The sequence below is a fragment of the Equus quagga genome, chromosome 3 (genome assembly GCF_021613505.1).
Source record: "Equus quagga isolate Etosha38 chromosome 3, UCLA_HA_Equagga_1.0, whole genome shotgun sequence".
NCBI lineage: Eukaryota > Metazoa > Chordata > Mammalia > Perissodactyla > Equidae > Equus > Equus quagga.
In genome coordinates, this window is record NC_060269.1 from 36,419,284 (window position 1) to 36,444,961 (window position 25,678).

Consider the following 25,678-nt stretch of genomic DNA (forward strand, 5'->3'; position numbering starts at 1 on the left):
AATCCATAACCTACTCTGTATAGGAGAGACCAGATTTCCAGAAGGAAGGACACAGCAAGATCATGACAAGTATGTATGGTAATAGATCCCCCAGTATTTCCACAAAGGAGCCAATGGGCATTTGCTTAATAACTACATACTGAGAAAATGGGAATACTCAAACATTTTGAGGAACAGTGGATACAGAGCCTATGAGGAATAAATAATAAATGAAGTCCTGGTCCAGGTTTGGCTGAAGGGGTCCAGAGACCCACCCAGTGACTATTTCCTCAGTCCTCCAGAATATAATTGAGTGTAGCAGGAAGATCTCACATTGGTTCCTAAGCCTAAGCCTGTGGGTAAGAGCAATCATGAGGAATGCCACATAAAGCCTTGGGAGCAGCCTCCCATCCCCACTTTCCTTCCTAGGACTGAATTTCTCATTCCCCAAGCTTCTGGGAATGTTGAAGGCCAACAGCACAAAGCTGATAACTCAATAACCGGGTCATTCCTCCTTCCCAGGGTAGCCTGGATCTAATGGTTCATGCGAAGGATATAAAGGTTAACTCCTTTGCCTCATTTCCAACAACTGTGCTGTCAATGCTCCTAGCTCTAGAACTCCCTATGAGACTGGCTGAGGTCTTCGTGGTGCCCCCTTTCTCTCTCTGCCCAGTGCCACTTCTTTTACCATCCCACAGGTGGTAATGCCAAGGATATTCCCCAATAAGCTTTGTGCATACAAATCTCAGTCCCCTCAGAGTTCACCTCCCAGGGACCTGACCAAAAACATCATCCTTTCCCTTTTCAAAAGAAAAGAATTGTGGGACTGGCCCAGCAAAACAAACTCATCAGTTTATTTTGGCCAACTCCTCCAAAGTGTTTGGTATACTAAGCGATCATTTGCCTGTGGTCTTCTTAATATGAAAATTATCTTAATTTGGTGAAAGGTAAATTGAGAAAAAAAGAATAATTCTTTTGTTTGGACTCAGCCTGGTTTTCCTATCAGAATTTAATGTCAAAAGATTCAAGGTATAGAGGTGGTTCTTCCTTTGGGGAAAGATGTCTACCTGCCTTCCATTGTTAGGGAGTTCAGACCAGCTTTGAGCTACAGCACTGAGTAGAAAGGAGCCTCCTTATTCTCTCGGATTATTACATGCAAAGTGGCTAGAACCTTGTTGAAATCCTCCAAACTTGAAATGAATACTACTTTTCTCCCTTCTCTACAATAATTAAATTATTTTTGTTATAGTAGTAAATCAGGAACAATTTCACCTTTCATTTTGATATTTTGAAATTAACTTTTATTTTAAATCTCAGGGTCTAGATTGGCTTTTACCTATTGCTGTTAGAAGGCTTTATAGCAACTATAACCAAGCTCCAGATGCATGGGGAAAGGTACTAATATTTACCAAATATCTACTATGTGCCTGCCATTATGCTTGGTTTATCCATGTGCATTATGTTATTTAATCTCCACAACCATCATGTATTATAAGTATTATTCCCTTTATATAAAAAGGTGAGAGGTAACATGACTTGACTAAAGTCAGACAGCTCATAGCTGAATAATCAAGGCTAGAACCCAGGTCCTAAATCCAACTTTAAATCTCTTGCCACAGCTAATTTGACTGTTTGCCTTATGACTGAAGCCCATTCCCTCTTCATGGAACTTTCCTAAGATCTTAAAAATTGTATCATCAGGGCTGGCCCCTTGGCTGAGTGGTTAAAGTTCCATGCACTCTGCTTCAGTGGCCTGGGGTTCGTGGGTTCGGATCCCAGGTGCAGACCTGCTCCACTCATCAGCCATGCTGTGCAGGCATCCTTCACGCAAAGTAGAGGAGGATTGGCACAGATGTTAGCTCAGGGCTAACCTTCCTTAAGCAAAAAAAGGGGAAGACTTGCAACGGATGTTAGCTCAGGGCTAATCCTCCACACACACACCCACACCCACACCCACACCCACACACACACACACACAAATTGTATCATGCTTATCTGCAATATTGTGATTTTACAGATAATTAGAGTCTATGGAAATTTTATTTCATTTTCCAAAAATCACAGAGAAATTTGTGGGTTGATTGAAATGAGAAACCCCATTTTTTGCCTCTGAAAGCAGTAGACTATATCATCCTCCTTTTTAATTCTTTGGCCTGAATTTGGAAAACATTTCCCTTGTACAGAATAAGAATTTTGTATTTAAAATATAATTAATTATGGCTCATGTGTGTATGTATGTGTGAGTTCATGCTTGTGTATGTATTTAATTTGTATGACATGTATTATTGCCTCCTGGAAGTGAATTAATAGACCATTAGAGTAGTTTAGAAATATTTAATGTATTTTGGGAATGATTCTCTGCCTACCTCACCAGTGGTTTTACAGGATACCAGGGTGATGGGGTAAAGCAATGGTTTCCCTAACCAGATATGAAACCAATGACAACGACTCTCCTAGGTGATGACTTTTCAGGATAAAAGGCAGTACACTTCTTCCTTCCGCTGTTCTCTATACGTTAGATATAGTCGGCCCTACCCCTGACTGAGTGGTAATCAAAGGAATAACTTTAGGAAGTAAATCTTTCTGCTTTATCATTTTAGTTACAAGAAACCTTTCTGAGAAAGCTCACAGAGTATAATAGTGTAGCATTGCCTGGATAGGGGCTCTCCTTTTACTAAAATAAATAGCTAGGTGGAGATAAATAAGTGATTCTAGAAAGTATTGAGAAGTAATTGTATGTGTCTCCTTAAATCAAGAGCAGAATTTGGTGAGTAACACACATCTTGGTTTTCTTTCTACTCTGGAGAAGAAAACTAGAGAGTGCAATATACCATTCACATCAGTACCTCCAGAGCAACTCTCATTGGTTCAAGGTCTAGAGCAGTGACTCAAGGGTGCATTGGATTGTTGTCCATCAGACAGCATTTTCTGCTTGTTGTTACTAATGCTTTTTTTAAATCATCTTGGGGTCAGTGTGTTTCCGTGTGGGAAAACTCTAGGCTACCCAATAGAGTCTATTTTAACACTGACTCAAGAGGGTTACGCAAGAATCCAACGCAGTGCCCTAATAAACAGTTAATCTTACGTAACACTGCAGTTGTTCTGTAAGTGCAAAACCTTTGGTTTAGTTACTAAAGCAAACAATGCATATTACATCCAGTGAAAGCCCTGATGTCCTGCAGTTAAACTATTAGAGTGATAAGAATTCATTCTTGTGTGTTTACTTTATAATTTCTAAAGTGTTCTGTTTCATTCAATATCTTGAATGTTTAATATAACTAATTGCTTCTTGCTCTGGAAATGAGCATGTTCCTTGATAAATTGTTCAAGTGTTCAGGCATATAAATTGAAAAGATTTAGATTCTTGACCCTGTGTATAGTATACAAGTTGATGAAGGGAACCTCACTATCACATGCCAGGCAGGTTCTTCGACATCATGTATTTCCAGAAAGATTGCTGAAAATTAACATAGACTTTGCAAAGCTAACCTCCTCTCATTTCAGAGTTTTTTTTTAAAGCTAGAAACAATTGAGCCATCATTGAACAGGCGAAAAAATCATAAAGGTTTACTTTACACACAACACACACACTCTCACCTACACATAAACAGTCATTAAATATTATGTATTTTCTGAAGCATTTGTGAAAGCTAAGGGAAGACACTGAAATAAGTATAAATGGTAGTGGTGATGGGGGAGATAAAGTAACAGTGCCACCAATTACCTTTACCAGCCATGTCACCCTATTATGTAATTCATACAGATACGTAGATATATCTTTATAGACTGGCTTTGGTTTATCTATGGAGACAGATGTTATCATTTGAGTTGAACCCAGTACATCATACATTCATAAAAGCCAGATGGATGACACTGCTTACAGGGAGTTTAGTGCCTGTCTATAAAAGCCAGATGGGTGCCGCTTCACAAAAAAAGTTTATATTGGCCAGCTATGGCTGCACTCCAGAGAGCAATGAAATGTTCTCAGTTCTCCAAAGAATTTCTCCACTCTTGGTCTTCTGTTATGATTGTCTGCAGAAATTTTCAGGACAGAGACTTACCATTGATATTATCATATACATACTATAACTAAAGACAGTTGCTCTTTTGGCAGTACATAAAAAAGATAAGGCACTCAGCACCCACTCGAGCCAAAGAAAATAAACCAGTCAGATTGTAAGATGATTTTATATTGGCTTTTCCTCTCACTTATAAATGGTTTTGAGCCCTATATATGTGGTTTAAAGTATGTCAAAATGTACAAGAGACATTTTTGATGGAAAACACCCAAAATCTATTCTCTTCACCTGTATTAACACACAAGATTCCAAAATCTTGTGGTGTCCGAAAATTGAGCCAATGCTGAGTGGAGACTGAGTTGATATTCCGTCTCTATGTGGTTTCTTCATAAAACATTTATTTTTGTGACTTCTTCTTTTTCTGACTTGTTGACTGAATTGGTTATGCTTGGTTTCTTACATTTTCAGTCCCATAAATAGTTTGCTTGTGGTACAATATTATGATTACTTAAAAATCCTAGATTTAGAATAGACTCTTTAAATTCAAGAGAGAACCATCTCAAGGCTTTGTAAATATTCAAATTTGTGAATATCACAATAACCAATTATTTTCCCCATGAAACTTTTTATATTCTAAGATCCATAACTTTCTTAGATTGTTTCACATTCTCTTTCATTTCCACCTCTAGCAGTAGTGATTCCCTCTTGTTGAGGACTATTTTTTTTTCACAGGGAAACAAAATTTATATCACCTCATGATTTTTAGTGTTTATGTGAAAGGTAGAGAATAACAGATCTTAGTTGCAGTTGATGAGGTCAATAAGCCTCTAGCCTGCAACACGTCCAACTCAAATTCTTCAAGGTTATTCACTGTTGGTGAAATTATGGATGTTAAAATCTGTGGATGCTAAGAGCTTACCATGTTGTCTAACCCAATACACCTGTACACAATAAAGCTCCTTAAGGCTTTGGAGATAGATGGATGTTTAATGTGGCTGAGCAAAGGAAAGAAGCATTTCAATTAAAAAGAGGGAGAGCATGAATATCTCCTCCTCATCGGGGTCTTTCTCGCCCTTCAAATTTCTTTAGAGATTTCAAAATAGCTTCTCTCTACACGAAATTTGAGAAACTCTGAGATAAACAACCACTGGGAGGTTCCCTCAAATTTCAGGTGTCTGGGCTAAGAGTTCAGAGTTGATACCGCTTGGATTGCTCAGTGAGAAAGCTCAGAGAAAAACGAGCAGCAAAGCAGTCAATTCATACTGCTCATGGACCAGCAAGCCAAAGAGATGGTTAGTCAAATATGCCAACCATGCTTGGCTCTTCTAGTCTTCATAGTAGTAGAGTTTCTTTGCAGGTTGAAACACAATATCGTAGTGTTGTTGAGTAGTGAACACAGTTCCATTGCCACGCCCCATCAGGAAATAGAATCTACGGCCCTAGCAGTGGCACCTTAGTAGTCGTGGCCTACTGAAATAGAGTCTAAGGAGTGAAGGACTTGAGCCTCAGTAATGGTTTATATTGACAGGACATAGTTTATCTTCGTGCACAGGGTAAAACAATAGCATGGGGCCGGATCTCTGAGATTCTGGGAGTCTTATCCCTTGAAAATCTTTCACGGTTAGAAATAAAGCATTGTAAAATATTAGATATTGCCGTGGTTCCCTACTATGGACATTTGTTTTTCACAGATAAAAGAAGTCAGTGTTATAGGTAAAACAATACATCTTTTAAGATTTTTTATAAAGTGTTGTTACTAATTGCATAAATATCTGTAGCTATTGCCATTCGGTTGCTTTGGGAAATTTAATAAATAGCAATAAGTTCTTAATTGGGATGATAAAATTTTCCCTGATATTTAATACTAATTTTAATAATAGCACTATTTCTAAAATTTACAACAGATTTGGATACACTGGAAAGAGTTGAGTGTCATGTAAATAAGTGGATTTAAAAGGAAGTTCAGGAGGAATTGTTAACTAGAGTTTTATGTTTGTTTTTGTTTTGTTTCGTTTTAACTTGAGGAAGATAAGCTGTGACTATATTAATATTTATTCAGATATCTGGATAAAAATGATACTATTTGGAAACTGTAAGAATATTTAGGCTGTAATAATCTGGATATTTAGGTCCTGCTTAGAATGCTCCTCTAAAGATGAGTCTAAAGCCTAAACTATGGAGGTATTATTGCAATAGAAAAATTAAAATAGGCACTTTGATTTTTCTTTCTTGATTTCTATGGCTTTTTGTTTCTCTGGACTGTGCATAAACACGAGGAAAGCTAATTTTATATATATATTTTTTCTTTTTTTTGTCAAATCTTATTTGATCTTCATTGGATTTTAATCACATAGAGGGAAGTTAACCAAATTTTAAGGGCTTACATTTGGTTCCAAATGCATTCCATATTTACAGACTTTTTCTAATGTTCTAAATAATTATTGTTAGTTTGCTTTTGTAACTGAAGCAAAGGTATAGCATCTATAGTAACACCCAAGGAATGTTTTAATTTATTAATTAGAATGTTTACGGCTTCTTCAAAGCTGGTACCCAAATGCAAGCTAACACAGCGATCTGTGAATTAGTTTCTATTTTTAAATGTAGAGTTGCTATGGATATTTAAACAGGATTCAACTGAAAGGGAAAGTTCTCTGGCTAAATCAAAGCATCCTAACATTTTAGTGAAGTTTGGATTTTTGTTTCACTTTCCAAACTTGCAAATGATTTTTCCCAAGCATGAAAGGCAGAAGATGAGAATGGTGGGAAGAATGCAGTCACTGTAAAGTGAAGCACAGTCTCTGATTTCTGTGTAATTGCCACCATTCCATTTCAATCTTTATATCTAAAGTCTGATCATGATTTCTTTTGTCTCATCTACAGCTAAAATCGTCAAACTGATAAAGAACCGTTAAGTTGTTCTCCCAATTGTTGGATGGCAGATAATTCATTTTGGCTTAAGAGCCTGGAGGAGAACTTGAAGAAGGAACCAAGGCAATTCCTTTTCCACAATTTTGTTCCACAAAAATCTCTCAAGATTGCACGTGGTTGAGAAGTCCCAGACAACATTGGAATTTTTCAAGGTTGACTCAGCAAACGATCCCTGATGGGGTTAGTCACTCATTCTCTGACCAGATCTCATCCAGATCATCTTAACTAGAGATACAGAGACGGGATGAGAGAAGATCTAAGCTAAATCGCTGGTTTACCTACAGCATTGATCTCTTTCACCTTTGGTTGTAAGTAGACTGACAACCCTGATCAAATTCAAATTGGTGTTCCTGTTTGAACTATTCCTTCTTCAAGGGAAGCTTCTTAGTAAGCAGGGTGTGGGCAAAGACAATGAAAGTTAAAACATGAATTTTTGAAGGCTCCTTGGCCATCCATCAGCTTTCTATAATGTGTCCTCCATTTCTTATCAGTCTCAGTATCTAATGCTTTTCTTTAGGCTGAAAATAAGTGCTTTCTTGGTAGTTTCATAGAACTTGTAAATTAAATCTTTAGAAATTGATAAGAGAAAATATGCGGATAAAATCAGAGAAACTTAGAGTAGTGGGTAGACTTAGTTATTGGGGAATCAAATACAAAGGAGGAGAGATGACATCGAACCAAGATAGATGCAGGTTGCTATTCATACAGTTAATTAAATATGACCTTGGAAAACACTAGTGACTGCCCGTTGTGTGCTACCAAGTGAAATGCTACTATAGTCAAGAGGAATCCTGGATTGCAAAACCACTCTCAAAGATATACAATATAAGTAAAATTGGTCTGAATCTTCAATACATTCTCAGCAAAGATTTTACATGTATAAATGGCTTTATAAAACTAGTTCAAATTAACATGGAAGAACTAGAAAGTGATTATATATTTTTTAATAGATTAATGAAATTTATCAGAAAACCAACACGTCTGGGAAGAACAAAATTCATGAATCTGGATCTTAGATCTGTAGCTCTCTTAATCTCTGGTTCTCTAGCAAACAGAGTCTGTGACGAAGCTTACGTGCTCAGACTTTATTGACAGGTGCAATCTCAGAGCAGCAAGTCTGAAGCCAAAAAAAAGGACAAATGGGGCAAGGAGGAAGGAATGCATACACAAAGAGATATATAATCAAGCTGGCCATAGCTTCATAAAAAACACAACTGGTTGCTTTCTTCTGTACAGTGTTTTCCAAACAGGCCCTGCCTCAGAGTAAACCTTTAGGGCAGGGGTCTGCAGACTTTTTTCTGTAAAAGCCAAATAGTAAATATTTTAGACTTTGTAGGGCACATGGTATCTGTCACATTTACTCAACTCTGTTGTCGTGGCACGAAGGTTGTCATAGACAATAAGTAATTGAATGGGCATGGCTATGTTCCAATAAAACTTTATTTACAAAAATAGGAGGCAGGCTAGGTTGGCCCTTTGGCCGTAGTTTGACAACTCCTGTCTTAGAGGGAAGAGGGAGAGGAATTTACTTGCCCTTTCTTTCTTGTCTTCCCTCTCTCATTGGTCAAAGTTCACTCCATGGGGCATTAATACTTCCGGACTTTGTCACTTGCCTCTCCAGATAATTACCGAGAAAACAGATTCTACACACCACAGTATGATGCATCATTTGAGCTTGGAAATGTCAGAGGACTTATAGCTTTCATAGGTCCATTGAGGTTGTACCCGGTTCCAAGAACCACTCTGGCTGCCACCACAGTAGCAGAGGCTGTGATGCTGATGCTGTGGGGCTAAGGGTCAAAGGTGGCAGCATGGGCTGTCTATTTGAGCAAGCAGCCATGGACTGGGGACTAGGACTCTGATGGGACTGATCCAATCTGGGGAAATTCCTAAACTGGGTCTGGTAATGTATCCTGTTCAAATAAGGATTAAAACTCTCCATAATGGAAATATAAAGGAGAAGCGCTGATTGCAGCATGTCTGACCCATGTTCTTTGCTTTTCAGTTTGTTAAATTACCAGCACTGTAAAGCGGTTAAGAACGTTCTCTGGAATGTTGCTGAAGGCATTTTCATCATTAACGACCGAGCCTTAATGGCTACTGAGAAAACTGGGATAAAACCAACATTTGAACATAATATCCAAGGAGACGTAATTGTCCTCCAGGTACCCCTGTGGCTGCCATAATAGACAGAATAGTTAGTTGGTAAGATGGTCAAGTGAGATCCAGCCCAGGTAGACCAAATCCAGGCATTGGTGTCAGAGAGCCTGAATTCAAATCCTGGTTTTGCCTCATGGAGCAGTGTGACTCAGGGCAAGTTAATCCCTCTCTGAGCCTGTTTCCTTGATTATAAAATAGGGAAATAATACCTGCTGTGAGGATTAAATAAGGTAGTAAATAAACTGAGAAATACAGTGCCTGGCACACATGGGCATTCAATAAATGGAAACTATTACTTACATACATGCATTCTTTGCATACATACTTTGTATGTATGCTTGATAAAGCTCAGTGTGAACCCTTTGAGAGGAAGCTTCCTGTGGATGACATAGCCATTCTCCGTTCCCATCTTTACCATGTACTATTGTTGTAAACATATATCACGGGTGACTTCATCTCTGTGAGTCTCAGTATTTCTATCTGTCAAATGAGCATATTTTATACCTAATGATAAGCTTTTATTGGGAGCATAAAAGATTTAACATGTGTATGAAGTACCTGGCACAGCATTTGACCTATAGTAGGTGTTAACTCAATGGTAGCTACCATAATTATAATTATTTTAATTCATAATTCATCTCTTCTATGAGTATAAACTAACAAAGTCAGTTGCTTTTTAGTGTCTGTCTTTTCTCAATACCCTCCTCTTATAAAGATAAAACAGATTGTGGGCAAAATAGCGAAATCTGTGAATTTATTATTTTTCTCTTTCAGTCTTTATTAGAGTTGTCTGATAACATCAGTACCATCATGAGCATTGTACTGTGTGGTGGGCTAAACAGCATATTGAAATGATACAGACTCTAACCTCTAGTAGCTTTCACATGATGATGCTGTGATCGTGGGCAAAGAGAGTGAAAGCTCTCCTATTTTGAGTGCCAGCGACCTCCCAAGCACTCTACTGGTTTCCTTTACATGGAGTTTATCACCACAACAATCCTATGGGTAGGCACTCTTATTTCTGGTTTGTTAATGTCCCCAAGGCAGTAGAGCTATTCCATGACCCAGCTAAGACCTGGGTTGTCTGGCACCAGAGCCCCTTCCTTTCAACTATTCTACACTAAGCCCCTACGTGAGAAGAGAAGTCACAAAACTTCCAGTAATGCCTGGGCCATATACTCGGTTTGTGACCTTGAACAAATCACATAATTTTTCAGGCCTCAGTTTGCTAATTTCTAAAATGAAGTGATTGTATTATCTGGACTCTAAGTTCACTCCAGATCTATAACTCTGTGCATATTGATAAGAAGAAATGAATATAATGATGATGAGAAGTGCATCTATGGCTGGGAAGGGGTGGGGGTCACGTATTATTGGAGAGAGAGGATAGACAAAGTATACTCCCTTCCCTTCTCATCTTTGCCCCTGTAGCTGGAGGTACACATGCCCTCAGTCTGCTGACAAGCTGATGCTTTTCAAACATAAGGTAGGTCACATCACTCCAATATCTTTCCATCTCACTCCAAGTGAAATGTCCTTGTAATGGCCTATCAGGCTCTACCTGATCTTCTTGTCACCCCATCATCTCTTGGATCTCATCTCCTACTCCAGCTCTTGCTCACTCCGCCATGTTGTCCTCCTTGCTGGTCCTGGAACATATCAGGCACACTCCTGACTCAGACCACCTCACTTGCTGTTCCCCTGCCTGGATATCCTTAAGACTGGGCTCCTCATCTCCTTGGGGATCTTTGATTAAATGATACCTGGCCCATGGGGCGTTTCTGGACAACTTGTTTAAAAACTTCCTTCCCCAGCAATCCCTATACCACCCCGTTTCTTTGTCTCCACAGCACTTATACCATCTAATACACAATACCTTTGACTTCTTTATTTTTATCAATTGCCTATCTGCCCTCCTGTAGGGTGGGAAAGATTTTGTCTCTAGTGGTCACTGCTGGATCTCCCATGCCTTGAACATTCCTAGCTCTCTTTTTTTTTTTTTTTTGAGGAAGATTAGCCCTGAGCTAAGATATGCCACCAATCCTCCTCTTTTTGCTGAGGAAGACTGGTCCTGAGCAAACATCTGTGCCCATCTTCCTCTATTTTATATGTGGGATGCCTGCCACAGCATGACTTCAATAGCGGTGCATAGGTCTGCGCCCGGGATCCAAACCGGCGAACCCTGGGCTGCTGAAGTGGAGTACGTGAACTTAACTACTGCAGCACTGGGCCAGCCGTCTAGTGAAGTTTTGAATGAGTGAAAAATCAGCATTTAAAAAAATATAGAATAAAGCATAAAGCATTATATATATATATGGCTTACAGAAATAATCTAAAAGTTTACATTCACTAGCTAATTTTGCAACATAATATAATATTTACTTTCGTTATTAACAATCTCTAATATATATCCAAATTTTGGGTGAAGGATGGAAAAGCTTTTAAGAAGGATGCCAAATTAAGAATTATCTGCAGATTTCAGTTTTTCTATCAACAATGCTCAAAACTAATTATAATTTATGTGCAAGTAAATGCTTAAAATATTGAGTTTACATATCCACTGGAAGTTGTATATCATGGCTATGAAAATCATTAAAACATCTTCAAATGAATTAACATATATTATAGACTAACTTTATATTACAAAAAAAGAGAAAGTCATCAAAAACTTTTTGAGTAAATTGCATTAAAATAATCTTGATTTGTTGCCAAAAATCAGTATGGGGAAGTTGCCTTATTATGATTTCTAGTAGAACTTACGACTCTTTTAACCAGTGGTTCCCAAACTTTAAAATGCATGCAAATCACCCCAGGTCTCGTTAAAATGCAGATTTTGACTTAAAAGGTCTGGATCAGGCCGTGAGATTCTCCATACCTAGCAGGTCTAAAGGTGATAGAGCTGCTGGTCCTCAGACCATCTGAAGTGGAGCCAAATTCCTAGTACATCTGCCCGCTCCTAAAATGACCATTATGGGGTCAAATGAACTTGAAATAGGAGAGACATTCTCTCCAGAAGTTTCACTGATAAACTGACCAAATGGAGTCATTTAGCACTGGAATGAAATAGAGATGCTTGCCGTTACAACATCACATCAGCTGGAGAACAAGTCGGAGAGGACTGATTCACAGGCATTAGATGCCTCTGACGTCTAAAGAGATGTAGTGAGCCATCCTGAATCTTCTCCTTAAGGGGAACTTATTTCATTGCCGTATCCTAGCTTCAAACAGGGTTTTAAAAACTGTAATATTTTTAAACTGTCATTCTCTTATTTTCTAATAACACAGCAGAGAGAGGAAGAGAGCTGAACACTTTAATCTCTAAAATATGCAGTGAAATTGAATAAGGGGTTGGAGGTGGGAGGAACAACCACAGATTTATTTTTTAACATGACGAGCTCAGGAATTGCGCAGAAAATAACATAGGCTTGTTTCTTTTCGCCATTGTTCTCATTTAGCATGGCTCATAGAACTTTGAGGAAGAGGGTATGTTCAAGTGGCTTCACACACATAGGGCTCAGTTTTGTAGGTGGAGTGTAGCTCAAGGGTGGAGTGACCCATATTGCGGCAGTAATTCTGTTGGATAAACATCTACTACTGGTCTCCTCCCTGAAAGGAGTTCTGTTTGTTTGAAGTAAGCATACCAAAACTTCTTTCGTAGTGGTTATTGACAGCACTCAGAAACCTATTCTCAAGTAGACCCTAGATTGACAGGAAAATATGAGAGGACAGTAGGGTTAAATTTGTCTTTCTGTGTCCAGGAAGTTCCATCGCTGGCATTCTGAAGGGAGTAATTAATTCAAATATATCTTCATGCTACTCTGAAATTTGTGGAAAGAGGAGTTTGTTTTTTGTTTTTTAAAAAAAAATTCAGCAAGGGACACTTTAATCAAATTCCTCTGTCTTGACTTTTGGTACATGCTTTTGAGCCAGTCAAAAGTAAGTAGCAGACCAAACCATTATAGTAAAGAGAGAGGTAAGATATAATCTCCCCACCTGCTTCTAGGTTGAGTGGCACCAAAATCATCCTGAATTACTCTCTTCACTGAATTGAGCAGTCTCAAATTCCTTCCTTCTCTTGCCCAGAGAAGAGAGTTTAATGGTCTCCAATTTATAATCTAACCAAGGATGACATTCAACATCTTGGGAGCTTGCTCTGAGAGTAAAAGAACCTCAGCTTTTCTCACCTCCCCAGTCATGAAACCAGCTCCTCAGTTTGGAGGGTACCTAAGATCTTAGTTTGATCCACTCGTTTAAGCAACATCAGCAGTTGAGACAAGTAAGTTCCTCCTTATTTTCACATGCAAAACTCACCAAGTGACAAATGTGATGATATATTTTTTCCCCAGTAAAGCCAACCATCGGCCAATGTTAAACATTGCACAATTTGGTATATTTCTTCAAGCAGTCTTACTTTATTAGTGTCATAACACGTAAGACAATATTGCCTTTGTTCTTATTCATTTTCTCCTGAGTACATAGGTTTTCTATTTGTTAAAATGTCTTAAATATAAAGAACCTGGATTGGAGAATGATATATGATTTTGATACACTAAACCATGTCATACTTTCCTGCAGAATTTTTCTTCTGAGTTGGGTCACGTCATCATCATCATCAGCATCATCATAACAATAACAGTAGTAGTAGTTAATAGTTATATAGCACTTATGACGTACCAGGAATTGAAAGGATTTCTGGTTTACTAACTCATTTAAACATTGAAACTTCTCTACAACGCAGATACTGTTTACCCACATAGAGGCACAAAGAGGCTGAGTAACTAGTCCAAGGTCACGCAGCTAGTAGAAGTGCCAGAGCTAGGATTTGAATCAGGCAACCTAGCACCTTAGTCCATGCTCTTAACCTCTGAGCTGTAACTTTTGTCACCAACTAAAACAGAATCACGCACTACAAGTGCTAGTTTCTATTAGATCACTTTATTCTTTCGTGAGTGCTATTTGCGTGTATTAGTTCTACCATTAAGAGGGAATTAAGTGATTTTTCAGAAACACCAATTGCCTTATCTTTTTGATATGATTAGACTCTGGTATTTATGTTGTCTCAGATTTTCCCCCTAGTTCTTAATTTGTTTTTAATGTCTCAGTGAAAATACTTGTTTCTCATTTGCTAACAGAGCTCATGACCAATGTAAATGAAAAATAATTTTGAAGAGAACCATGGAAAATTTTTGGAGGTATGTTCTAGTATTTGAAGACAGTCAAATAATACAAAAGTGGGTAAGATGTGAACTGGAGGCAACACCTTTACACGTCTTAGGAAGTAATTTGTGTATCAGAAATCCTATTTCCCTTTTATAGGCAAGCAGTGGGCACGCAAGCCTCAGATGACATAGGAATATGTTTGCTTAATGACTGACCAGATCCAGTGCCAGTTCTGGTTTATAAGCACGGCCTTCTCTGTTGCTATGTAGAAGATGAACTGTAATAAATGTGTTCAAGGACATTCGATCACATCTGCAAAGAGATTCAGAGAATATCAACTATACAGTGTGGAGGAAAGTTGCAAGCATTTCTGGTTAAGATAAAGCTATTTTTTGTGGAGGTCTTACTTATCTTTCTGCCCTTTAATCCTTAACTACTTGAAAATTATACAATCACTTCTTTTGTTATTAAATTATCTTTCAAATCTACTAACATATATCTTAGGCTGTAAGTGGCTACCACTGGATGACAGCTATGTTGGATTTCACTTCATACCCTTGACTTTCTTTCAATCCATTTTCTTCAGGGCAACATATTGAATGAATGTTATTTTACAAAACAGTAGTTTTTGAATTCTGATGTGTGTGTGTGTGTGTAGTGCATCTAGGAACAAACTTGTGTTTCACAGTGGAAACTTACCATTCCAAGTTTTGGTCAGAATTATTTTTATGACGGAGCTATAAACCCACAAAAACATGGCCTTATAATGTAAATGCCAACATAACCTTTACATATACTCAGCTATAAATCAAGGTGCTATAAAACACCATATTTGAGAAGTCAAGCTAGTAGTCAATACTGAATTAGTGATTGTTGGGAGATAGAGAAAAGTCAACTAGTTAAACACTTTGTTTCAGTTCTGAATGAAATATAGATGCTTTTGGGTATCTTCAGTAACAAAATAAAATGTAAAATAGCCATCAAATATAAGTGAGATTGATGTCAAAAAAGACTCTTTATGGAAAAATAAAAGATACTTCAGTTAGGGGGTTACTATATTCTAATCCAAAACAAAATCTATGAATGCCATTGAGATTAACTTCCCTAGGGAATTAAATTTCTGTCTTGCATGTTTTGCTGGAGATTGAAACGGAAGTCAGTTCTCACTGAGAGCTGTGGAAGGTGAAAGAACACAAGGAGTCAAATGGAATATTATGCCAGCAGAATTCTCATTGAACACTTGATGTCATATGTCATCTGACACTGGTTTTCCATCAGGTCATTTCAGGATACGGTATTAACTGAAAAAGCATAACCAACTTAGTGGGTAAACTGCTGGCAAGTTTCAGAGGTTTGGCTGGCTTTCCAAAGTTTATTTGAGTTACTCTTCATCCTCATTGGCCTGCAAAGCTCAGGGAAACCTGGCTTTTCAGCAAACACTTTCTTGCTTCCTGATTGTACTGGTATCAGAAAAAACACAAGAAAAGTCCTTGAGACACAGATTTTTATAGAAATAATTTTCCTCAGGTAAGGGAGAACTTTCTGGTAAAAAGTACAAAGAGTAACTGTTTATTGTTTATTTGCAACACATAGCAACTGCAGGCGGAGTTTACCAAAGCCAGTCGAATTGGTATGCTGACAACTTGCTCCTGGGGATTACTTGTAATTTACACTTTCTACAGTAGGTTCCAAAGAATTCTCACACATTGATTAAAGAGGTAAAAGGCACCAACAGACAAAATCAATTCTAGAAGAGTACTGTGAATTTTTAGAAATTTTAGCTGTATTTTTAAACCTAACAGATGATGATTGAACTGAGAAAATCTTAGACGAAATAGAAAACACCACCTTTCACTGAATCTTAGGGCCTTAGGGTTAAAGGACACTATAAATTATATAATAATTCTCAAATTTTCATATATTCTATCTCACCATTTGCAATGAAAAAACTTGGATTCTTTCCTGAGGGTGATGTGTATACACCTACCAAATTCTGCTTATGCTGTATTAATGGTTACGGAAAACCTGTGTTCTCTTTAGACCATACCAAGTAGGTGTGCCACTGTACCTGTGTTTGGTTGGATTTTGTTTGAGGTTTTGATTGCTCATACAAAAATGATAGCTGAGTGTGAAAGGAAGAACCAACTTGGTGAATGGCTGGGCAAAGAGAAACATCCTTATGGTCAAAAGATAGATTTGAGAATGCAGTTTAATCATGGAAGGCTAGATGAGGCTTCTAGTTTACTCTTAAGGAAACCTCAAACCCCAAGGATCTCATCCCCACGATATGACAAAGGCCAATCTGCTGTACCTGCCTGTGCTGGGGAAAGGGGAAAAGGCAGCAAGGAGAGTCCCCTTTCCGTTGATGGCTCGTTTCCAGCTGGCCTAGGATGCTTATCCTACCACTGGGCCTGACTTCCTTATGTGTCTAGAGAAGAAGGGGAGCAAGGCCCTCACCCTCAGATATGTGAAGCAAAAATTTAAGGAGAGGGGCCAGCCCAGTGGCACAGCGGTTAAGTGCACACATTCCTCTTTGATGGCCCCAGGTCTGCTGGTTCAGATCCTGGGTGCAGACATGGCACCACTTGGCATATCATGCTGTGGTAGGCGTCCCATGTATAAAGTAGAGGAAGATGGGCACGGATGTTAGCTCAGGGCCAGTCTTCCTCAGCAAAAAGAGGAGGGTTGGCAGCAGTTAGCTCAGTGCTAATCTTCCTCAAAAAAAAAAAAAATTTAAAGGGAAAGTGGGAACAATCTGCTTTGAGTGGATACAGGAAGTGAAAGAGGGAAGTGTGACATGCCCATGTCTTTCTCAAGATACAATAACACTACCCTCTGTTAAAATGTGGTGCCAAAGAGGCCAACTTTTGTCCAGACAGATTGAAATGTACTTCTCCCACAGGGTGGTGGGAAGGGCTAAACCTTGGGCAGACATTTCCTTCTCTATGAGCGGAGAATGGGGGGAATGGAGAGAGAGGAGGGAGAAATGTTCTTCTTCCTCGATACCACTCTTCTCTTCTGACAATGGAATCCTTTGTATACCACATCAAGTGACTGTCCAGAACACTCTTGAATACCTCAGGAAGCTGGACGTTACTTCTCATAATCCACTGTGATTCAAGATACTGGTAGGAAGTTCTTATAGGGAACCCAAGCTGCCCCATGATTTTGCCTCATACCTTAGTCTTGTCCTTGGAGGAGCAAAGAGCAGGTCTAATCATATAACTGAGATAATTGAGACACTTCTCTCTCTCCACATCCCATGTCTATCCATGAAATCCAAATGCACTCTTAAGAGAGAGAGAATTGGAAGTATTTCCTGAAAATGTAAGGATACTTAAAATGAGTTTCCTCTTGGGAGCACTTATCCCCAATGTCATATCACGGAGGGGAAGTTTGAGTTAGAGACTGTGGGAAAAGTGGCATTGATTGGCAGGGCACCCAGAAGCACTTTGGGGAATGTATGGTGCCTCTTTCCTCCTCTCATGAAACAGCAGTGCAAACTCCTGCCCCTCTCTGTGTGTCTCCTTTTGCCTCTACTCTCAAAAGTGAAATTCTGCACAGTCGGGAGGACTGGTGCAGAGTTAAGACTTGTAGAGCCAAGAAAATAAAGAGTCAGATGTCCCAGCAGCTTTCAGTGCGTCCTGATTCTCACCACCCCCAGAGCAACCATGAAAGTAGGAGGGACCAGATGAAGACATTTAAAAATTGGTTCCGCTCCACAGTGATCTGGAGCAAGCTGGGGCTCGGCTGCTTCAAGGTGGCTTGGGAAGCTCCCCTCTGGCGTTGGGACATTAATATGGCAGCTCCGCTCCCTTTGAAATCTCTTTGACTGACCCTAACCTAGAGGTAGGAAAAATGAAATATTTTCTTTTTTTAACATATTTAACTTAACATGCAATCTAATGAAACCAAATTCCATGGAAATCCAACAGAAGTATATATTCAGCACAGCCATGGCCAACTTCTGGTCTTTAGCATGGATCTGTAACAGAGGGAAGTGTGTGGGTGTTTGTGCGGATGTGTGCCATTCATTGGGTCTACAGTGAGATCTGAGTTAAGAATTCCCTTTATTCCATACGTAACAAGGGAAGAAAGGCAGCACACTTACGTGCAGTGTTAATAAACCAAACCAAACCAAACCCCTTGCAATATAAAGGCCCCCACTTTAAAAACTGTGTATCAGCTGCTGGAGAGTGGATTACACAAACCTGGGACCTTTCTCTGAGATGGATCTGACATGATATGTATTACTGCAGGGTCCCGAATATAGCGACCATTTTTTGGGGGGAATTACCTGTTGAGTGCTTTGCATGACTATTAAAGAAACATTCATAGAAAAGACTGAATGTGACATAAAATGTAGATAAAGTAAACTTACTCTTTAGTCACCTGCATATGACTTGGCAAAATGTGACCTCTGTAATCACCTTGTAGGGACCTAAGACCTTCTAAGTTCTTTAGTAATCTTGGAAATTCATTAAGAGTGGTAGGGTCTGTCACAAGGTAAGTGTTGAGTGGCTAAGGTTGAAAGAGTGGTAGATTAAACTTCCTTTATTTCTTTCTCATTACATCACACAAATGTCTGTGTTCCTGACCAAATACATTAAGAAAAAATTAAAGAGGTAACTCTAAATAATGATTAATAAAATGCCAGGCAACCTTAGACCTTTGTTGACATCTGCCCTCTTCAACTGTATCCTAATGACTACATAACATATAACTCTAAAGTAATGTAACTTAAAACAACAACAACAACAACAACAAAGCCCTCAAAACATACCAGAAAAAGTATACATGTGTTATTTCCTTTGAAGCAGTCATCTTAGACTAGCAGTCATGTTAGCACTCAACCCAATAATTCAGAAATTATTCATAACCATTTTTATGCTGTGTCTCTGCAAATATCTACATTTCCGCATACACTGCTTTGAATACCTAAGCATGCCTGGGCCTTACAGTCGGGCACATGGATCTCATTTAGCACCTTCATTTTAAGGAGAAACTTGATCTAGAAAGTTCAAGTGATTTGTCCAAAGTCACAGAAAGCTGGGACTAGAACCAAGATCTGTTTTCCTAGTTAACGTTTTTGCCGCAATGTTGTTCTGCCATTTTCCTTCAGGGGTGGACTTAAGTTTTAGAAAAAAACAAAAATTGTAAGTTACTTGAAGTCAGACATAATGAATAAGATGGATAATCAACTCAGTGCAATTCAACAAACATTCAGTGAGCATCGACTATATACAAGGCATCCTGACAAGTGCTGCACAGGATACAAGGGATATTAAGGTGTTGGGGTGCGATCTTAAATTAACTCTAATAGGTGGATCAAAAAAGGGAGCTGTGATTACAATACTAATTGAGATTACAATCATGCGTTGCATAAAAACCTTTCAACCAAAGACAGACCGCATATACGATGGTAGTCCCCTAAGATTAGAATGGAGTTGAAAAATTTCTATCACCTGGTGATGCATAGCTGTCATAGTGCAATCCATTACTTACATGTTTGTGGTGATGCTGGTGTAAAGAAACCTGCGCTGCCAGGTGTATAAGCCTATAGCACATACAATTATGTACAGTTCATATTTTAAAATGATAATAAATGACCGTTACTAGTTTGTGTATTTACTAAACTATACTTTTTTTCGTTATCTTAGTGTGTACTCTTTCTACTTATAAAAAAAAGTTTACGGTAAAACACTATGCCATGGTATGCCGACAGCAGCTTCATGCATCTCGTGGTTACTGCATCTCTTGATTGTATCGTTTTCTCTTGTGCTTGATTTAATCTCATGTTATTTTGTTCATCATGGTTCCTAGGCATAAAAACCTACTGCTAATGTTGCCAGTAAGAGGCTACATTGAGTGAATGACCTGTAAATGATATTAAATGTGATTAAGGACTATCAAGGTGGAAAATCAGTGATGGTTATTGCTTACCAGTCAAGTGTGTCCCATTCCACCATAGCAATGATCCTGAAGAACAAAAACAAAGTAACAGAAGTTGTTGAAGGATCTGCTTCATTGAAGGCAATGAGACTAACAAAAATTTGCGAAGGGCCCACATCAGACATGGAGAAACTTTTAATGACCTGGACTGAAGACCAGATGCAGAAGTGTATCCATCTCAGCACAGCCAAAGCAAAAGGTTTGTTTGCTATTTTGAAAGAAGAGGCTGGAGCTGACTATCACGTTGAATTTATTGCTAGCTCTGGGTGGTTTAAGTGTCTCAAGAATCATTATTCATTACACAATGTGAAAGTGATGGTGAGTCTGCAAGTGCTGATGTGAAAGCAGCTGAAGAATTTTTGGAAACTCTAGATAAGCTCATTGTGGAGGAAAATTACTTGCCAAAGCAAATATTCAATATGTTGAAGCCTCCCTATTCTGGAAACAGATTCCTGAAAGGACTTTCATCCATAAGGAGGCCAAGTCAATGCCAGGTTTCAAGTCTTTTAAGGACAGGATAACAGTCTTGCTTGGGGGCAATGTTTCAGGCTAAAAATGGAAATCCTTTGTGATCTGGCACAGTGACAACCCCAAGGTCTCTGAACATATCAATAAGCACACACTGCCAGTGTACTACAGGAACAATAAGAAGTGATAGATGACTCAGCTTCAAGATGCCCTCCTGAATTGCTGTGCCAGAGAAACAGAGAAGTACTCTTTGGAGAATACCATACCTTTCAAGATTTGGCTTATTATTGATAATGCTCCTAGACATCCTCCTTTGATTGCTTATCATCATCTCAATATCAAAGCGGTGTTTCTCCTTCTAAACACCACCTCTTTGATCCAACCAATGGATCAGGGAGTTATAGCAGCATTTAAGGCCTATTACCTGAGGAGGACCATTGCCCAGGCTATTGCTCCAACTGAAGAAGACACTGATGCAATCCTGGAAGGACTACAATATCTATAACTGAATCAAGAACCTTGTTTGAGCTTGGGGTGATATCACCAAGGAGTGTATGAATGGCATCTGGAAGAAGACATTCAAGAGGTTTGTCCATGACTTCAAAGGATTTGCCAAAGATGAGGGGGCTGCAAAATTAAATAAAGCTGTTGAGATGGCAAACAACTTTAACCTGGGTGTGGATGAGGATCACATTGAGGAGCAACTAGAGGTGGTTCCTGAGGGACTGACTACCAAGGAGTTGTTGGAACTGGTACAGGAATGCATAGCTGAAGAAGAGGCAAGAGAAAAGGAAACTGCAGGAGAATAAAAAGGAGAAGAACCTCTAAGGAAATTCACAGCGAAGGGTTTAGCAGAAGCTTTTGCAGACATCAACAACTTCCATAAAAGTTTAGAAACATGGAGCCCAACACCAAAGATTTTCATCAATAGAGAAGACTGTTCATGGTGCATTATCTGCTTACAAGCAAATCTATGATAATAAAAAAAAAAAGGAAACAAACCAACCAAACCACCGTGGACATATTTCTGAAAAGAGTGACACCTCCTCAAGAAGAGGCTCAGGCAGGTTCTTCAGGTGTTCCAGAAGAAGCATTGTTATCATAGGAGATGACAGCTCTGTGTGTGTTATTGTCCCTATAGACCTTCCAATGGGACAAGATGTGGAGGTGGAAGACAGTGATATTGACGAGCCTGACCCTGTGTAGGTCTAGGCTAATGTGTGTGTTCGTATCTTAGTTTTTAACAAAAAGTTTAAAATTAAAAAAAATTTTAATGGAGAAAAGCTTATAGAATAATATAAAGAAGGAAAATATTTTCATACAGCTGTACAATGTGTTTGTATTTTAAGCTAAGTGTTGTTACAAAGGTCAAATTTAAAAAAATTAAAAGCTTTTAAAGTAAAGATGTTACAGTAAGCTAAGGTTAATTTATTATTGAAGAAAGAAAATATTTTTTAATAAATTTAGTGTAGCCTAAGTGTACAGTGTTTATGAAGTCTACAGTAGTGTGCTGTAATGTCCTGGGCCTTCACATTTGCTCACCACTCACTCACTGACTCATCCAGAGCAACTTCCAGTCCTGCAAGCTCCACTCATGGTAAGTGCCCTCTGCAAGTGCACCATTTATTATCTTTTATAGCATATTTTTACCGTACCTTTTCTATGTTTAGAAATGTTTAGATACACAAATACCATTGTGTTACAATTGCCTATAGTATTCAGTACTGTACCATGCTGTACAGGTTTGTAGCCTAGGAGCAACAGGCTGCATCATGTGTAGCAGGCTGTACCATCTAGGATTGTGTGAGTACATTCTAGGATGTTTTCACAGTGGCAAAATCACCCAGTGACCCATTTCTCAGAATGTATCCCCGTTGTTAAGTGACACATGCCTATAGTTTCCTTGAGTTTCTGATTCTGTATCATATCACTTCAGTCAATAGGTTCAGATTCCTAAAACCAAGAAAGAAAGCACCTACTTCAGTTAAGCACCTATTTGTTGCGAGCTTCTTTCAAATTCACAATGACAGGATTATAATAAACAAAATTGTTAGCTTATGAAAAGCATTTTGAATCTTTAAAATAAAAACGGGACCTAACATTTTAGGTGAGGGTGGAATTATTATTTTCTGTAAAAACTGTTAGAATTTTTAGAATATTTGTGTACTGCCAAGTTGCTATGTGGACACCTTTGGGGAAAGGAAATCAACACATCCAATCTGTGGTGACAGACCTTTAATCAATCCTGTGCTATTTTAGAGTCTTTCAAATACGGTCTCCTCTTAAGCCTGCTGCTTTTTAAAATCCTGAAGTAAAGATAATAAACATTTTGTTAATCTACTCTGTCTGTTTTATTAAATTTATATTTATGGTGACATAACTAGCCTAGAACCACAACTTCATCGTCTATATCTTTTCGTAATGTTTATGTAATAAAATAAATGTCTTTTTATAAGAATATCCTACTATTGCCCTATCATCAATAGAGTTTTGAGTTAGTTTTCTAGAAACAATGTTCTCTTGGGAGATTAATACTTGTTGAACATATATTAGATGTCTGGCACATTTTATAAACTATTAATTTCTTCCTCTATACTTTCAATCTTATCATAACTCCCTGCGGTAGGTGTTAGTAACTGAGTGAGGAAACTGAGGCTCAGAGCGGCTGAATAAATTACCTAAGTTCACAGAATGAGAAGGTGGCTGCGCTGAGAGTCAAACTCATCTGTGGGGTGCTAAGTTGTGCTCTTTTCACTACCTTAACTGTACATGCTTCTTTAAATCGGAGTGCTATGTGGCCTTTCCCTATTACAATCAAGGCCATACACTATAAGATGCCTGCCCTTGGTAGAGGAGATAGTTGGGAATAAATGGCCGAGAAAGGAGTAGTAATTAGTTAGGTGGTCTAGGAACTCCCAAATCTGCTCTTTGGCTTGCCACACTTCCCTGAAAGAAATTTGAAGGATATATATGCACAGATCATGTCCTGCAAACACAAGCACTTTGTTAATATCTGTCTTTGACCATACGGTTTTGTGCATTTCCTTGGGAACTAAGCTGGACCTTGTGGAGAACCTTCAAACTCTTGCTTAGGCCAGAAGCTGCCCAAGTGGCCTCCTTTCCCTCTGCCTCTCTCTGGTTCCACTTGGCTGCTAAGGGGGAAGGGAGTAGAGAGGAGGGTACTCATTCTTAAATAAGGGCAGGGCCTGATTCTATTTTACCATGCATGGAAGAAGGAAATCCAAAGAGACAGGTGCCTCTGTTCTTTCCAAGGGAAAGCAAGTCCTAGAGCCCTGCATCCGCCAGTCTTCACCTTCTGGCACGCTCAAATTTTAACTCCTAGCCAACCTTGTGAAAATTATTAGCCCAGGGACCAAAAAATGTTCTTGTCTCTCGATACATACACAGTGGATGGATTAAGGATAGTGGAAGTGGAGATAGTCTAGTACAGAGGTGGGTAAGGAAGCTGTTGGCTTCCCTTAGCTATCAGGAAGCAATATGCATTGGTTTGATGGATATCCAACTCATGAGGCTGTCTTTATTCATCCAATGCATTTATCTTCTGAGTTAACCAGCATAGATCTTCCTTAAGGTTAGGTGAAATCATTTCAGTAGACACAAGGATAAAAGAAATGCACAAGAATCACATCTGACCATATCCTTTCTGTGTTGTGGTAGAAATGACTTGACATGCAATTTGAGATTGAATATCTTCAGAGAAGAGAGTCACTCACAAAACACCTGAAGCAAAATATTTCTTAAATATGTTGCTAATGAATATAATATTTATGTCACTTCCAACTCTTTTTGTCCAAACTTATTCCTAAGGCTATATCAAACTTCTAAACACATATATCAAATCAAACTGACTAGCCCACTGGGATAGTTTCCAAACTATATTGTATAAACAGGGCTTTATAAACACGTGGTTCTATGAAACTAGGCCCATCTTTTCCATGTATAAGGATGGAGCTTTATTTATTGTCCTAGTCAGAATTAGTGGACAAACATGGGTAAAGCGTTTCAAAGATGTCTTGATGATTTGAGATAATTCTGGAATAAAACACCTATTTGAACCCCAACAAATAAATGTAACTATTTTATCACCACATATTATAGTTTTTCTTGCTTCTTATATTTTACTTCTTGTTGGTGTAATATTCAAGAGTGTCTTTAATATTTCTATTTTTTAAAATCTAAGTGTGGCAGATACTATTACTTGACTGTCCAAAAGCTATAGCCTCTTCCTGGCTAACAAAATCCCAAATGTAGGTAGGCCATGTACCAGCTCCAGGAAATGAATCATGATTGGACCAATTGTGACAATCCTTTCTGCTCTATCAGATACTTACCTTCCCAGTCTTCCCTGCAGTGAGGGATACCATATAACAAGTTCTGGCCAATGTGGCATAAGAGGAAATCTGAGGGCTTTTCCCCCCCATCTCTAACTAAAATATAGTAGCCCTCTTCCACCTGCTGCCTTCTTCCTCCCTACTTGAGACACTGAAATGAGGATGTTATTCCTCAAAGTATAGTAATTATCTTGCAATCTTAAGGTAATAAGCCTAAAGATGAAAGCCTACACACTGTGGATGGCAGAGCAGAAGGATGGCTGAGCTCCTGTACTCAACAAGGAAACATAACCCTTCAGAATAATCGATGGCTCCTGCTGGTGAGATTGGGGATGTCAACGATGGTAATACACTTACATATGTCATATGGAGGAAGCCTAAGGGACTAGGATAGCATGAATGAGTGAAACCCATCTCAGAATTCCAAAAGATGGTGTAGGCAGATCAGGAATTGTCCAGACAAAGGTAGGTAGAAAAATCCTGTAAGGAAACGAATCCGGGTAGAGAGCCCAGGGTGTGCAAAGGAAGGGCGACGAGACAGGACATGGCCTGATTGCCGATTGTCTGGTATGTAGTTTAGGAAAGACGGAGCATCAAATGCCAAAGGGTCAATGGGGAGAGATGAAATTGGAGAGGGGGCAGCATCCTGATCCTAAAAGG